The 17813-nt window shown below is 40.2% G+C and overlaps 1 long non-coding RNA gene across 1 annotated transcript; it reads right to left on the bottom strand.

Annotated features, from left to right (window-relative positions):
• Nucleotides 1–311: 311 nt before the first annotated feature.
• On the bottom strand, nucleotides 312–17482 carry LOC117164955 (uncharacterized). Its single transcript, XR_013061006.1, has 3 exons — nucleotides 17265–17482; nucleotides 16418–16513; nucleotides 312–339 (listed from the first exon to the last, which is right to left on the bottom strand). It is a non-coding gene; the product is annotated as an uncharacterized LOC117164955 (long non-coding RNA).
• Nucleotides 17483–17813: the final 331 nt, after the last annotated feature.

The raw sequence follows: 17813 nt of genomic DNA, 5'->3' as shown, positions 1-17813 counted from the left end.
ATATCAAGTTTTCTATAATTTAGTACTTTCGTGTAACTACAGAAATTTGATGCAATATAAAACTTGATTAAAACAGCGATTCATTAGGAAACGAGAATAATGATGCAAATATTTTTTGTAGCCATTATATAGGATTTCGATCGCATAATTAATCAGTATCAACTTACCAGTCTTTAACGGAAGAACAGAAAGAAGGGCAGGCGGTACACAGACCGCAATCATGATCATTTTCATGTAGACTGTCAGACTGCCGTACATCTTCGTTAGTCGTAAGAAGTCGCGATGAGAAGCGTAAAAGAAGTCTAGTAGTAGTGTAGGTACTGCACTAGCCAGAAGTATCTGCGACAGAAATCAGAATACACTCGTTTTCGCATGGTTGGATCAATTTCGCGTGGGACTAACCTGATTGAACCTAAAGCGGGATAATTGTGTTAGGGAAGTGATACATTTACACTGTACATGAGAGTGTGTATGTAAGGGCCAGAGGGCGTCAAGGTCTTAGTGGAGATAAAAGACTGTTGCCAGATGTTAGAAGAATCTAGGATAGTCGGTTGGCGACAAGCGTGCGTGCAAGACGTTCTTCAGAGTGTAATATAGATGTATAACTGTTGTGTGGGAAATATAGTCAATTATTTGTATTCCCAAATCCTCGAATTTCCTTAACATGGTAGCAGAGCGTGGTTACTAGTTTTGCAAGATATTTAGTGCGTGGTTACGATCTTGCGAGTGAGTGTTCAGTAAAGAAAAAAAACTTTCAGAGGAACAAAATATACTTCGAGCACGTAGGAGCGCTTGAGTAAGAAAAGAAAAAAAAAGAAGAATCAATTAAAATGGAGAGATCGGAAATCATGATACCTATATTCGATGGTGAGGATTATGGAATGTGGAAGCAAAGAATCACGATGTTTCTCAAATATAAGGAATGCGAGGTTGTGACAACTAGAATGAAGAACGAAAGAGACGATGAAGACTGGGACAAAAAGGATTTGAGGGCGATAAATATAATTTATAGTGCAATATCGATCAGACAATTGGAGTATGTTAGGGAAGGAAAAACGGCGTATGATATAATAAAAAAGTTCGATGAAATGTACTTGAAAGAGTCGACGGCACTGCAGATCGTATGCAGAAGGAGATTGGAAAACATAAGACTGGAGAACTACAGTGATTCAGCATCATTCTTTAACGATTTCGAAAAATTAATAAATGAAATAAAAAGTGCGGGCGCACAAGTAAGTGAGAGGGAAAAGCTGAATTACATGCTGAATACGTTACCCGAAGAATACAGCTACATAGCGGACATAATAGATGCATTGAAAGAAGAGAATCAAACGGTAGCGTATGTGATAAATAAAATAGAAATAGCAGAGAAGAAAAATAAATCCAATGGAGGAGAAAGGCAAACCAACGCCTTTTCTGCAAAAAAGGAAGGATGCTTCAGATGTGGAAGATTAGGACACTTTGCGAGAGAGTGTCAAAATGGCGTCCAAGCGGGAAGCAGTAACGGCTATTGGCATGGGCCAACACGTGGTCGAAACAGAGGAAGAGAGAACAAAGGCAATACGAGCAGAGGACGTGGAAACTTTCATCGTCAATCAAGAACCGGCACGGGCGAGCATGGAAACTCAAGAGCAGGCATATGGACAGCAACGGCGCACGCAGCAAACAGCAGTGAGACGAATGAAATAAGTAAGAACGAAATAGTGTGGCTATTAGATAGCGGTTGTACCGATCACATAATTAATAACATAAATTATTTCGATAAATCTATCGACCTAAAAGAACCGGTAAATATATATTTAGGCGATAATAGACCGATAAAAGCGACAAAAGTTGGGAATGTTATAAGTTATTTTGAAGCATTCGGAAAACAAAATAAAATAAATATGAGGAAAGTATTTTACGCGAAAGAAATGTCCGCAAATTTGATTAGTTTAGGTAAACTAACAGACAATAAGAATACGGTTATTTCCAAAGGAAATATTGCGAAAGTAATAGATGAGGATAATATACTTACAGCTGTAGCGTTCAAAGAGAATGGGACATATAGAATAAAAAGTATATTGAAAGGGAAGAAGCACTTAGTAAACAGCGCCGAACGTAGTGGTATGAGTAAAAAGGAAAGATGGCATAGGATGCTAGGACACGTAAATTTTAAATATTTAGAGATTTTGGGTAAAGAGCAGCTAGTGACTGGCATACCGAATGAATTTGAAAAGGAACTTTTGAAATGTAGGGTGTGTATAGAAAGCAAAATGCATAACTTACCTTTCAAAAATAATCGAACTAAGGCTAAGGAAATAATGGAAATTATTCATACGGACGTATGTGGTCCCTTTAAGACTACCGGATTCAATGGAGAAAAATATTTCATTTCATTTATCGATGATTATAGTAAAATAGCTAGGATCTATTGTATAAAATCAAAAGATGAGGTCTTTGATTCTTTCGTACAGTTCGTAAATGAAGCCGAAAATTTAACGGGCAAGAGGTTAAAAATATTAAGATGCGATAATGGTAAAGAATATTTAAATAATCGAATTTATAAATTTGCTAGGGATAAAGGTATAAGAATAAATAATTGCTCAACATACGTACATGAATTAAACGGGACAGCGGAAAGGTATAATAGAACAGTGATGGACATGGCGCGTTGCTTGTTAGCGGAAGCGAAAGTACATAAAAGGTACTGGCCCGAAATAGTTTGTACAGCGGAATAACACCAGCTCAGATAAATGACCCTCTAACTTACCTTTGTCCTTGTCACGTAATTTTTGGGTTGGTTGGTGAAAATAAAATATAGTTGAGTCGTAACCCAACTATTAACTTGGTTTTAATCAACCTTTATTATGAATTCAGCAATCACAATGTAACAGGCACTGAATTAACATAAATCACAATTCACTCCAACCACGTTATGTAAGACTTAGTTACAACAATACATTAAGTACGCGACTTATAAGAGTAGAGACCGACATAGATATGTTGACTATTCTAAGGATACAGAATAAGTGAAGTCTTACTGACGATACTGTGTCTGAGGAAAGCTAGGGGTGAGGGTATCTAAGGACAAGGGACGGAATTTACGACAGGAAATACTCGCTTGGTCCGAACGACCTTAACTATAAAAATGCCAAGGCCCGTGGTAGGCACTTAAGACTATTGAGGGTGCGCGCCAGGGATATGCAGGTATCTGGGTGCCATCCTGTCCGTGGTGTATGGCCTGGTCTCTGATATGAATTGACGTTACATACCCCTCTTCTTAGATTGATTTTAGTCCTCCAAAATCTTAGTTTTTCTTTAAGATTGTTCTATGGACGGTCTTGAGAATGATTTACATCTTGAGGTTGTTTTTCGGCGGGATTTTTCTTCTTCAAGTTTTCCTGTAATCGGTTTTCCTAAACTTCTCCATTTATTCTGTTCTTCTTTGAGTTTTGGTACCTGGCTATCCTTCTCTTTAAAATATTTAATTTTATCAGAAAGCTCTCCTTCCGCCAATTGTTCTGTCGTACCTTTCCTGTAGATAATAAAATTTGTATGTCTTCAATTTTTCCTTCCTATGGTGGTGTTGCCGCTGCTTCCAAAATAGGTGAACATTCAATTGGGTGCTTGTAAACTTTTTTTTTTGCGAGTGATTCATCGAAAGCTGTCAGATCTTCCAAATTAATTTCTATCCATGATTGACCCAAATTATAATTACGTTTTAAAATATCTCTATATTTGTAATTGGAGTTTCTCTCGTGGAATCGTGTAATAAATTCCATAAACTTCTTCTTCGAATGTTGAAAATTAGTTCGCGTCTCATTAAATTCACCTATCGAGTAGTTATCGAAAAAGAATATTCCTGGGTCATCAAACCCTTCTATTATAACTTGATTTTTTTTTCTTTCTTTCTTTCGTTCTTTTTCTCTTTTTTTTCTAACGTAAATCACATTTATCGTCTGGTATATTTTTTGCGGTAATTTCTGTCTGTACATTTTCTTCTTTTCCCTTACTCCCCTTTCTCTTTCTAATGTATTCTTTTTATTCCGTAAAATAGTTTTTGTATATTCAATTTTGTTAAGTGCAATCTTTATTTCTGATAACTTACTTTTATTAGATAATTCTTGTGAATCTTCTACTACATCTTCCATATCATTTTGAGTGCGGCTTCTACCTTCAGTAAATTTAATATCTTGAACCGTATCATTAATTTCAATAGCTCTTTCGGTATCAAGTAAATCGCACTTATTATTTAATATACCTTTTGAATTGCCTTCTGTCTCTGCAGTTTCTTCTTTTGTATCTTCTTCGAGTTTTCTTTGTTCTTCTAATCCACCCTTCTCATTTTGTAGGATCTTCCTTGTATCTTCATCTTTTTTAACTTCGACTATATCCGATCTCCTAGGTCTGCCTCTATGTGAGGTGGTATAGTGATAGGTGCGTAAGGAACTACTCTTGGTGTTTTTACGAACAATAGTTTATTAGAACTAATCAACAATCAGAGTTAACAATTAACGATCAACAATTACACTTAACAGACAACAGGTAACAACTAACAAATAACGATAGACACCGAGAGGTCATTCGACGCGTTGCTATCAAATAGTACCGAGAAGTTACACATTTAATGGCGCAAGACAGACTGACTCTGCTTTTGTTTCGGATCGCGCAGATTCTTCCCTTCGTAGCCCATCGATATCCCCACTAGCGTGCATTCATTAGATGTGCCGCCAGTGCTGGCACGTGTATGCTCTTCCGAGAATTCGGCGGAAAGAGTGTGAAGATATCGATGGTACATTGGGCACGTCGGTGTTGCGCTTTGGCGGCGTCGCGCTTTGTATCCGGAGCCGTTGAAAAGTTCCGTGGCCCGTGCCGCCACAGTACCCCCTTACCAGTGATAACGCTATATAAATGAAAAATATATAAATGTTACAGGCAAGGGTGCACGTTCGCCAGCTCCTAACGCCTATCCGAGACCCGCCTGAAACCGATCAGGAAATCGAACTCTCCTGTCCGCGCGTGTGATGTGATGAACTCTTGAGTCCCCTTCGCTTTGTTCGTTTCGGGCACCGGGCGGTATTGTTACATCGCGCTTTTCCATGCTATGGTGTTCAATATTGTCGTTAAAAAGAAATGCGGGTTTCAATCGGTCTATGGACACTATTACGTTTTTCTTATTTATTTTAATAGTGAAGGTCTTTTTTCCTCGCTCTATAACCTGATACGGCCCGTCGTAGGGTGGTTGTAAGGGGTCTCCGATGGCGTCGCGACGCAGAAATACGTAAGGCGATGTTTCGAGGTCGCGGAACACGAAGGTTCTCTTTTCGCCGTGTCGCGTAATTGGATGAGGCCTGATTTTTCCTATTCGGTCTTTTAGGCGACTTGCGAATTCCGAATTGGCCTGTTGTTTAGTCGGTATAAAAAATTCTGTCGGCAATCGTATGCCGGTGCCATAAACCATTTCGGCTGCCGTCGCGTTTAGGTCCTCTTTAATAGCTGTTCGTATGCCTAATAGAACTATCGGCACGATATCCACCCAGTTGCTCGTATCGTGGCATTTGATTGCTGCTTTTAGTTGTCGGTGGAGGTGCTCTACCATCCCGTTGGACGCGGGGTGATAGGCTGTCGTGCGCAAATGTCTGATGCCGAGCAACCGGCATAGTTCGTTAAATAGGTTCGACTCGAACTGGCGTCCTTGATCAGTCGTTATTCTTAAAGGCACGCCGAAACGAGATATCCACGTGGAAAGGAGAGCCGAAGCGACGGTTGCCGCCTCCATGTCGGCGATGGGAATGGCTTCGGGCCAACGCGAAAAACGGTCGATACACGTTAGACAATATCGGTAGCCTTTTGAATATGGCATCGCGATAATGTCTATGTGTAAGTGTTCGAAACGGCCCGCTAATTCTCCGAATGTTCCGACGGGTGAGGATACGTGCCTGGTGACTTTACATTGTTGACACGGGATACATTGTCGTGTCCAATTTCGGGAGTCCTTGTTTATGGACGGCCAGACGAAACGCGTCGTCATCAGGTTTTGAGTGGCACGTATCCCTGGATGGGAAAGTCCATGGAGCGAATTAAATACGTCGCGCAGCAAGGATTTCGGTACGTACGGTCGTACAAAGTCACCCGATACGTCGCAATATATTTCTACGTCGTGATCGGGGAAACGTATTTTCTTTAACCGTAGTGCGGATGTACCGGAGTTGACGATGTTGCTTAGTTCTTTGTCGGCTTCTTGCGCGGCGGCGAGAGCTCGATGGTCCACAGACTTTCCTATCGCTTCGATGCGTGACAGAGCATCGGCAACGTAATTGTCTAACCCCTTGATATATCTTATGTCGGTGGTGAATTGTCCGATGTAATCTAGTTGCCGGAATTGTCGCGGCGAACACTTATCAGGATCTTGGTTGAACGCATATGTAAGGGGTTTATGATCGGTGTAAATTATAAAATTTCTCCCTTCTATGGCGTGTCGAAATCGCTTTACCGCAGTGTACATAGCGAGTAATTCGCGGTCGTACGCGCTGTACTTTCGCTGCGCGGAGTTCAACGGTTTGGTAAGGAAACCTAACGGCTGCCAAGAGTCGTTGACGCGTTGCTGGAGGACCGCTCCTATTGCATAGTCGGATGCGTCTACCGCGAGGCTAACAGGTGCGCCAGGTATCGGATGCGCTAACATCGTGGCGTTAGCGAGGGCGCGTTTCGACTCGCGGAAGCTAGCTTCGGATTGCTCTGTCCATTTGATGGGCGCGTTGCCCTTTTTTCCTCCTTTTAATAGGTCGTTTAGGGGTTGAAAAATTTTTGCGGCCCCCGGTATGAAACGTCGGTAGAAATTAATCATACCGAGGTACCTGCGTAGTGCTTTAACGGTCCCGGGGAGCGGTACTTCTACAATAGCGTCAACGCGTTCGGCTAGCGGCTTTATCCCGTCGGCGTTTACGGTGTGTCCCAAGAATGTGATTTCGTTCACACCGAATTCGCACTTTACTGGGTTGATGACTACGCCATACTCGTTTAAGCGTTCGAACAAAATCCGAAGGTGTTCGCGATGTTGTTCTTCGGTTTCGGATGCGATTAAGAAATCGTCTATGTAAGCGAACACGAAGTCCAGACCACGGGTAAATTCGTCAACGAATCTTTGACACGTTTGCGCGGCGTTTCGAAGCCCAAACATCATGTTGGTTGCTTCGAAAAGTCCGAAAGGTGTCGTGATCGCGGTTTTCTTAACGTCTTCTGGCGCGATCGGGATTTGGTGGTAAGCGCGGACAAGGTCGATTTTTGAGTAGACAAGCTTACCGTACAGATGTTGCGCGAAATCTTCGATATGTGGTGGGGAGTACCTGTCGGGTATGGTGCGAGCGTTCAACGCACGATAGTCGCCGCATGGTCGTAGACTTCCGTCCTTCTTTGGGACGACATGCAGGGGTGGTGCCCATGGACTCTTCGATGGCCGCATCACTCCTTGCTCGATCATTGTTGCGAAATCCGCCTTGACTTGCTTGAGACGATCCGGTGCGAGACGTCGAGGTTTACTGTAGACGGGTGGCCCGGGTGTGGTTTCAATATGGTGTACCACACTGTGTCGGATTTTCTCTCGTCCGAAGGCCGGTGGACGAGTTAGATCCGGAAACTCCGCCAAAAGTCGATGGTAGACCGATTCGCCGATTACGGTTTTGATGGATATTTCTTCCGTCGTGGCAGCATATCCCTTTGTTGATAATTGGGTTGTCGTGTCGAGGAGTCGTTTGTTTCGCGGGTCCACGAGCAACCCATAATGGCTTAAAAAATCTACGCCTATGATAGGCGTTTGAACGTCAGCAATTACGAAGTTCCACTTGAAGGCTCGTCTAAGGGACAGGTTAAGGCCAATCGCAGTGGTACCATACGTTGCGATGCGCGTCCCGTTGGCCGCGAATAGTTCGTACGCGTTTTTCTTGACGTGCCTATGGATTTTACTGCGGGGGTATACGCTGATGTCGGCGCCGGTGTCTACAAGGAAAGAGATCTTCGTTCCTTTGTCCGTAACGAAGATGCGGCGGGATCTCAGGCCGTCGTCGTCTGCCGCGACTACGGACGGCTCCTCGCGCGTTCTCCGAACTTTGCATGATAGAAGCACAGACCGTCTTGCCGTGGCCGATCTCGCGAGCGCGAACGTCGGTGGTATCGCGAACGCGAGCGTGATCGTGATCGTGGTCGACGATGATTAATCATGCTCAACGCGTTCATCTGTGCCTGCAACTGTGATATTTGCTCGCTCAACACGTTGATTGCGGCGGCCATTGGTTCGTATGCTCCAGCGTTTTGCGCTGGTGGGTCCATTACTGCCGTTACCCGGGCGGTGCGCTGAAAATCCTCCCTGAATTCTTCAGCGATCAGGTCCGCCTGCCGCAATAACCTTTCTGGGTCCGAATCGTCGAGTGCCGCGAGGATACGCCTGATGCGGGCGGGTAATCGGTTCCTCCACAGCGTGAGGGTAAAATCATCGGGCGTGGAGGGGCTGGAGAGTTTTTTTAGATGTTGATAAAACTGGGATGGTTTTATATCTCCCATCTCCTCGCTTTCCACCAACTTCTTTATCCGGGTCGCGTCCGTATCGGATAATTTGCGAATGAGCGCATGTTTTAATTTCTCATAGCGTCCGATGTCTGGAGGGTTCGTCATTAGGTCTTCGACGTCCTGGAGCTGTTGATCGTTGAGGCATTTTGCCAGCGTCACGTACTTAATGGTGTCTTCCGTAATTCGCGCTGCCTCGAATTGTCTCTCCAGAAGGGCAAACCATGCCGCCGTGTTCGTGGGCAGCAGTGGAGACATGCTGATCACCTGGCTGGCTATGGTTCCCTGTGTATTACTTTCCATCGTCGCGGTGCACTCAAAATCGGTGGTTAAAAACGATGGCACTATCACGGTCACCTCTTTCACTAAATATTACGTCAAATCACGTCGGTAGTCACCAGTTTGAGGTGGTATGGTGATAGGTGCGTAAGGAACTACTCTTGGTGTTTTTACGAACAATAGTTTATTAGAACTAATCAACAATCAGAGTTAACAATTAACGATCAACAATTACACTTAACAGACAACAGGTAACAACTAACAAATAACGATAGACACCGAGAGGTCATTCGACGCGTTGCTATCAAATAGTACCGAGAAGTTACACATTTAATGGCGCAAGACAGACTGACTCTGCTTTTGTTTCGGATCGCGCAGATTCTTCCCTTCGTAGCCCATCGATATCCCCACTAGCGTGCATTCATTAGATGTGCCGCCAGTGCTGGCACGTGTATGCTCTTCCGAGAATTCGGCGGAAAGAGTGTGAAGATATTTATGGTACATTGGGCACGTCGGTGTTGCGCTTTGGCGGCGTCGCGCTTTGTATCCGGAGCCGTTGAAAAGTTCCGTGGCCCGTGCCGCCACATATGTTTAGCTTCATCAGTTGCTATTACACCCGTTACTCCAATATCATTTTCTACAGATTTATACCTATCGCTATCACTAGCTGTGGTCGTTAAAAGAACTTCCCTTCGTTGACGAGTATCAGTTGTTTCGTTTTCACTATCTGAACTTGATTTTTGTTTAACACCTCTTTTTTCTTCTTTGGCAAATTTATTTTCTATATTTTCCGATGCCTTTTGTTTATTAATTATTTCAGACTTGTCTTCGATTAATTTCGTCTTTAAAGCGCTTCGCAAAATTGTATTTGTGTTTAATTGTCTGGTTTGATTATAAACAATTTCTTCAAATTTTGGCAAAGTAGCAGGCTTTGCAGCAACATTATAACGACTGCTCCGTTTACTACTATCTAACATAGATGGAGATGGACTTTTGTCATCTTTATTCTCTAAAGACTTCTTTTGTGTATTAGCATCTGAATTTCTCGACATAAGATCTGCTGAATTTTTTAATTCTGTAGTGTCACACGCAATTTTCGCTGTCATCATTTGGTCTTCCTCTATAAGCAAATGTTCATTATTGTAAGCATTATCTCTTGTTTTTTGTATGGATACTAATGATATATTTTGTTCAACGTTGTCTATTGATTTTGTATCATTTTCAGCAGTTTATTTACTAACTGCTTCTAATTCCTTCGTTTCAATTTGGTTTTCTTTATTTGTATCGCCGTCCAAAATATTTCTCATTGAAATATTATCCTTCTTGTTATGATCTTTTTCTGCTTCTCCTAAACTTTTACTTTTTTTTCGAACCGTTCTTGTAAATTTTGAGTATCTTGTGACGAAGATGGTGACAAATCATTATACAATACTGCAATATCTTCTTTCCTTCGTTTCACAGACTCTTTCTGGTTTTCTGTCGAGATATTTGCATCAAACATTAAGTCTGTTTTAGTGAAAATGTAATCCTGTGAATCGGTGTCGATTGATACTTTCTTTTCACAAGAATTTCCTACATTAGACTGCAATTCTTTTGGAAATTCTTTCAAAACCATCTCTTCATTTTCTACAGAAACGTTTTTCGTCTCCAAGCTTTTGTTCAAACTATTAGAAACTAAACTATCCTGACAACTCCCACTAGTCGCTTCTTTAATAGTGGCCTTTGATACAGTTCTCGTTTGTATTCTTGCTAACTTATCGTTTATTCGTGCGATCTCTGCTACGAGTCGGTTAAATCGTTGCGTGGAAGTCTCGCTCTCTTTCTGCCATGCGTCTATTATAGCTCTAACTGTTGGGTCTATCCCACTACTAGTTAAAGCGGCTTCAACCATTTCGGTATTACTTTCTTGTGGCGTTGCCATTGTTATACTACTTGTACTGTCTGTGCTATTTGGCAAAAGAGTTCAGCGTTCGCTCACCTTGATCGTTTAGCCCGTAGGAAAGGTTCCGTTGCGGTGTTCCTTTGTCGAAACGTCAGAGGTGTCTGCTCTGTTGCAGTGGTCCGTTGATCCTCAATCTTCGAAGTTGACCGTAGCCCGAAATGCGTAATTTCGTTTTCTCGAAGCTGATGGATCCTGGCACGGATTGCCAAAATGTCACGTAATTTTTGGGTTGGTTGGTGAAAATAAAATATAGTTGAGTCGTAACCCAACTATTAACTTGGTTTTAATCAACCTTTATTATGAATTCAGCAATCACAATGTAACACGGACTGAATTAACATAAATCACAATTCACTGCAACCACGTTATGTAAGACTTAGTTACAACAATACATTAAGTACGCGACTTATAAGAGTAGAGACCGACATAGATATGTTGACTATTCTAAGGATACAGAATAAGTGAAGTCTTACTGACGATACTGTGTCTGAGGAAAGCTAGGGGTGGGGGTATCTAAGGACAAGGGACGGAATTTACGACAGGAAATACTCGCTTGGTCCGAACGACCTTAACTATAAAAATGCTAAGGCCCGTGGTAGGCACTTAAGACTATTGAGGGTGCGCGCCAGGGATATGCAGGTATCTGGGTGCCATCCTGTCCGTGGTGTATGGCCTGGTCTCTGATATGAATTGACGTTACATCCTCATCGACGTCAGTGATTTTAAAGCTAGTTATAAAGTGCACTTCTCAGCCAGCGTCCACAGCAGTCAATATTATTTAACGGGTCTTAACGCGATGTAAAAAGGGAAAAAGGAGGAAAGAAGGAACAGGGAAGCAAAGAGGAAAAACGAATTTTTCATTTTCTCGAAACTGGATCAAGTTTCAGGCTGCTCGCCAAAGAGTCTGTAGCTAACGAGACAAGATTAGACAAACCACGCTTTAAAATTCCCACAGAACTATAATAATCCTCGAAATCAATACGATTCGTCGATCCATCGCCTGATTAAAAAATGAGATAGGATGAAGCTCACTAGTCGGCCTTCGAACTTTCAATAGCGCTTACGGCTCGTATACTCTAGTTTGAATGCTACAATGTAAGCCATGTCAGCTGTAATTAGCGTTCGCGTGATTGTCGCTATCTATTATTCACGCGTTACACGTTCACCAGACAAACGCGTCTACCGGTTGACATTGCTTTCTGTCCTGAGTTTCAAAGCAATTATGTTGCTTCGTGTAATCAAATCTCGCCAAACTAACGATAAGTTCTTGTTTGATCTTACACAGTTATTAAAACTATACAAGTTAAACCAATCTAGCCTAAACAAGTAATGTCGTTATATATTCTTTTTTAAATCTATATATTGTTTAATAAATCGTGGTTAGGATATAGTAGCTGACAAAAATATTCGGACAAATATATTTGTAGAAACATTTTAGGAGTGTATTATGCATAGTGGCACTATTTAATACTGTACTGTGACTATCATGGTCGTGTTGGTATTATTCGAAACTAATCTGAAAATCTGTATGGAATTTGTAAGATATTTAGTACGAGTACTGTGCATTACTGATATGTACACAACCGAGACGAGATAACGAAGGTACTGCTCTCCATCGTTCATCTCTACGCGTTGCTAATAGCAACATATAATGCATATATATCTCGCAAAGACCATAAAAGTACCCAATGGAACCACGTTTAATATTTGATAATAATGTCCCATTACAGTTTCGTCATTTTCAATTAATTAAACACGACCCTCTCTTTAAAAATTAGAAGATAAAATACGTAATACAAATCTACTCGAAATCTTTTAAACCTTACGGACGACCTTACGGACCTCACTTATGGTCTTTAAAAGCAGCAGGGATTAGCAGAATATTAACTGCGAATTTTTCTTGGACCGCAGCATGCAATATGAAATATGGTTATTAAAATGTACACTGAAAATTTCATATCCATAAGATACTCGTGCTTGTAGGACCTTGAAAATGAATTCTTAACCCAAATAGTCGACCGCGATACTCGAGAAATTTTGTGAAGCTGACGTCAATACCAATATGTACCGTCGTTGTGCTATTATTTCGTGATAAGCCGTATTGATTGCACTTCCATTTCACGGAATTAATTTTTCCACACAAAAAGTGATAACGATAATCGAAAAAAGAAAAATATACTACCACTTTTCGTATCAGCATACACAAGCGCACTCGATTTTACACGAGTATACAATTTGCAAATTCGACGGAACGATCGGATTTAATTATTTTTTCGATATTTCAGGCATCAAGTTCTATTTACACATCGAACGTTGAAATACGGCGAAATACAAAATGTACAAACCACTCTGGACATTAATTAACTTTAAACGTTATTGATTAATTAAAGAAACCAACCATTGTGTTGATTTTTACATTTTGAAAAATTGTTATCCACTTTTGCTTTGTTTAAAAATTGAAAAAAAAATACGTTTATTGTAAGTCACGAGTATCTCTTTTATTTATTTAAACTTTAGATCAAATATTACAATTTATAAATATATCATTTATTTAGATATACTTGTAATATCTGTTTTATAAGTTTGTACAACCATTTATCTATTTATCTATTTTATTTGCACATAATCTTTAAAGACTGATTTTGTAAAGAATAAAAAATTGTGATTCTATTTAAAAACGATCGTGTCAGACTCAAGTGATAAGCGATATATATTTCAGCGATATATATATTCAGATTTCACCATCACATAAACAGTGCTATTGGAAACGTTTCACAATGGACGTCTTACAAGCGCCTGCGATGTCCGTCATATGTAAAGCTATACCACTGAATCACGGCCGCCATTTAGTGATTAAGGTCGATCACTTAGAGCTGTTAATCCGACATAATGGCGAGCAATACATCGAAGACATTATTGGAAACACAGTTACAGTTCAATTTCATTGAGCTTATTTGCAAATAAATGTGTACAATATATTTTAGAGGTTTTAAATATTATTGCTGACTAAACTTCGCGTCTGCGCATCATCTTTCTTTAACTTTTTTTGCATTTTCTTATCGACGCATGAAGACGAAATGCGTAAATTTTATTATTTATTTAAACATTACTATATTGTGCTCAAAGTAGCGGAATATCGTTTTATTATCAATATATGAAGAACTAAAAGAATTAAAAAAGAATTAAAAAAATATGTAGTTCAATCAATACTTCGTGTATTTTTCTATCTCCACAAGACAATATCCGGACCAGTTACGCTTACAGTATCAACAAAGATTTGTCCAGCCATACGGAATAAGTCGTACTCAGCAGTTTAAAAGTATTAACCGCACGAACTCCAGAAACACTTTTGAAGTAACTTTCGAACCAATAAATCCCCGAACTAAGAACTGTCATATTTCGTCTCTATTTATCGAATATTGTGAGAAAATGCAAAAAAAAGAAGTTAAATAGAAAAAGTACTTGGAAACTTAAAAGAAAAAATCTCGAAAAATCTCTTAATACTTTTTACTGTCGTCTTGAGACGCACCATATGTTAAGCTTCTTCGTAGTTACAACTTTTACCGCAGATGTAACGAACTGACAAATGCTTCGAATGGCGCGCGCGCGTCAACGCCTACACTTAAATTTTAAATAAATGTTTTTAAATAAATGTTTAAAATAATACATTAAATGTATTAACTTTCTTGCGCAATTTCATTTAATTTCTTACGATATGGAGGGTTTAATTACGTTTAAGATATCTATTTGAATCCTTTAAATTCGAGGTTTTTTAAAAAATTACCTTAAACTTTATAAAATTAAATCGTTTTTCCACTTTGTTGTATCATAAAATAGTTACTTAAATTCAAACCTTACCGTCGTCTTGAAATATTCTATATTTTCCTCGTCTTAAAAAATCTCCCTACAGAAAGAATAAAGAAGAATAAATTCCCATTGTTTTTTAAAATTAAATTTCGCGTGATTGATGGAATACATAACGATAACGAGAACTAACTAGCGACAACAAGCAACCATTAGCAAGGACAACTGGCGACTATAACTGTCGTCTCTATGATGTATGGCGACTAAGGAGAACAGCCAGCAACTACGGATTACATGTAACAACCAATTGCCCCACTTCTAAAAGGCAACTAACTTGCAAACCCTTTGATGGTTTCTGTAGCGTGATATACCCCTTGAACGTGGTTAAAGAATGTGGTCGCCGCTGGACGGCGGTTTGACAGCAGAGCGATCTCGCCAATTCAAAGCTTGACATTACAAACTACCGAAAATCATTAGGCTCGTTATCGAGCATCTAGCTTTCAGAAGGTGCTTTATCATATGATATGACTTCACGATATTTTTATAGCAAGAAGAATGGCCAACCTCTAACAAAACAAATTTTTACTAAGTGCTGCATGTGAGCTGCAGGCCGGCCTACTAGGGAAATTTGACGAATGAATAAACTAAAATATATACGAATATATTTGTTATATCATAAAATGCCCGCATTATGTTCTCTAACACCATAGAGGAAACTAAATTTATATATTAAAAAATTGGAATACCTGTTATAAGAGAGTTAATTAAATTCTAACCTATCGATGACTCCATAAAAACCTTTATTTCCTAAAAATGTATATCTTCCAAATTCTCCTTAGAAAGTATCATAGAGAAAATATGAAACCTGAAAAGTACATCACGCTGATACCTCGATCAACCCTCGTGCTTCGCAGTCCATGTGTCCGAGCGATGAATTCCCTCCAAACAAGGAAAAACCAAAGGGAGGTCTTCTTCGAAGGACGTGAGAGGGTAAGGGAAGCAACGGGAACGATGATCACGCGATATACTGGCGGCGTACGTATAGAACGGCTGTTGCGAGAGAGTTCGCAAGAAACAAGAAGAAAAAAGGAATCGTAGGCCGACGCGACTATACGCTGTCGACGGACAAACAGCGACTGAGCCTAACTGAAACGAACTCTGTCGCAGTATGAGCACGGGCTACGTTTGCGGGTCGATCGAACACGTTCTGCGTCTCTCCTCGGCACCGGCGTCAAAACCACCCCCGACGAGCGCAACGCACTGGTGCACCTGCAATATTAACCACTGGTCTTTCCTTCTTCGCGCGATATTATATCAGCACCTATGATACCATTTCAAAGACCGCAATCAAAACATTAAATACCGCATTAAAGCCATACAATAATTCGCAATATTCATTCGTAAACGTTATTGTATATGTGCTTAATTAATCGTTATTATGTTTCGAATGATTTACCACCTCGTATTCCATAAGCAGATATATGGTTCATTTTCACCTCAAGTACGATATAATTTGTAACAAATATTTATAATTCACAATGTAAAATATTTATAATTCATTGGAAATATTTTTCTATCACGGTATAGTGGTCAAATTTCACATAAATCACAAACATATGGTAGTCAGAAGCTATACTCACGACATGACAAATCATGAAGATGTCATGAAAAATGGCGTCCGTCCATATATATTCAAACGCAACGAACAAGTTCGAACTTTTCGAGAACAAACGATTTGTTCGATAACATCTGTCGCGAGCTTCTCTTCCTTTAACGATAACAATTGACAACTAAAGCTCGAGAGGCTCGTAAGGATGAACAGCGACGAGTATCTAGAAGCTATGTACTCACCTGGGCAAGGAGACTCCAACACCAAGGACGTTGGAAGTTTCGAGAAGCGAAGATGGAAACTGAAGTAGCACGTCAGGTCAACTCCGGCGAAAACTGCTAAAGAAAGAAAAATCCAACTAATTTGTTTCCAACGATAAAATGAAATTAATTTGTTTCACAAATTATTAACTGGATATTATTCAAAAATTATTCAAAATTCGCTTGATTGATTCACGACCCGGGACATTTGGGTCATACCATTTTGGTAATGGACGAAAATGGCAGAAGGAAGAACGACCGTTTTTTTCATATTTCTCTTTCCCCGGGAAACGATGGAATGCCCGAGCACCTTGTTTCATTTCTTCTCGACATCAATTTCAATCTTTTTAAACGAAATATAATCTGAACGATGAAAAGTTCATTCAAATAATGCTCCGCGCCAGACACTCACGAAAATTAAGAAGAAACACGGAAAATTCGCGAATAAAACGGATTTCTTTGTCCCAGTGAGATAATAAACCTCGTTCACGTATTGGTTTTTAAAATCAATATATCCACCAATGTGCACTCGTTTAACAAGGGTGATGGAACGTGCCAAAAATCTCTCAAGAGGGTCTTGGCAACGGAAGAGTCGAAAACGTCACAATTATGAATGAAAAATTCGAATAGTTGCTGATTTTACAGTCGAAACCGATAAAGAACTCCAGATATTCCCCCAATTAATTTACAATAAATTCGCGAAAATGATCGATTGCTGACGTCATTGTATTCTAGAAAGATTGTAAAACGATAAGAATTTATTGAAAAAACTTATATTCGATGATAACACTTCTAATAAGAGTACTAAGAGGAGCGATTCTGTACTCACCTTCCTGCCTCGAAGTACCGAACGCAATTAACCGTCCGCCCAGGATGGAACCGTTCGGAACTTTTGTAAGTCACTGCACGGCCGCTGCTTATGGTGGAAATGTAATAGATATAAGTACAGAGCGCGTGAGCGAACTAAAAACGCGATAGAGAAGTAGAGAGAGGATGTTCCGTCCTTGTCTAATGACGCGCACTTGTACAGGAAATATGTAACAGGGGTATACGAGCAGCGTCAGTGTCCACTAGTGTGCACGCCTGATTAAACAAGGACAGGAAGTATCTATACATGGTGTTCTCTTTCTATTTCCATGTTGCATCCATCTTACTATACAGTACACACACTCAGCTATTCTATCATTATATTTGTGCGTTGCTTATGTGTGAACCAAACATTTCCATGGCAACAAATCGTTTGTCTCTTGTTTGATGCTCGGTTTTCAACGGAGTTGAAAGAATTTTTTAAGAGAAACGTAATGGACGGGTTGTTTTTAAAGTAATAAACGGAAATTCTCGTATCCATTGAGAAACGATAGGCGATTTGAAAGTGTCA

This window comes from Bombus vancouverensis, unplaced genomic scaffold, assembly GCF_051014615.1.
Source record: "Bombus vancouverensis nearcticus unplaced genomic scaffold, iyBomVanc1_principal scaffold0028, whole genome shotgun sequence".
Taxonomy (NCBI): Eukaryota; Metazoa; Arthropoda; class Insecta; order Hymenoptera; family Apidae; genus Bombus; species Bombus vancouverensis.
This window is presented reverse-complemented; position numbering and strand designations above follow the sequence as displayed.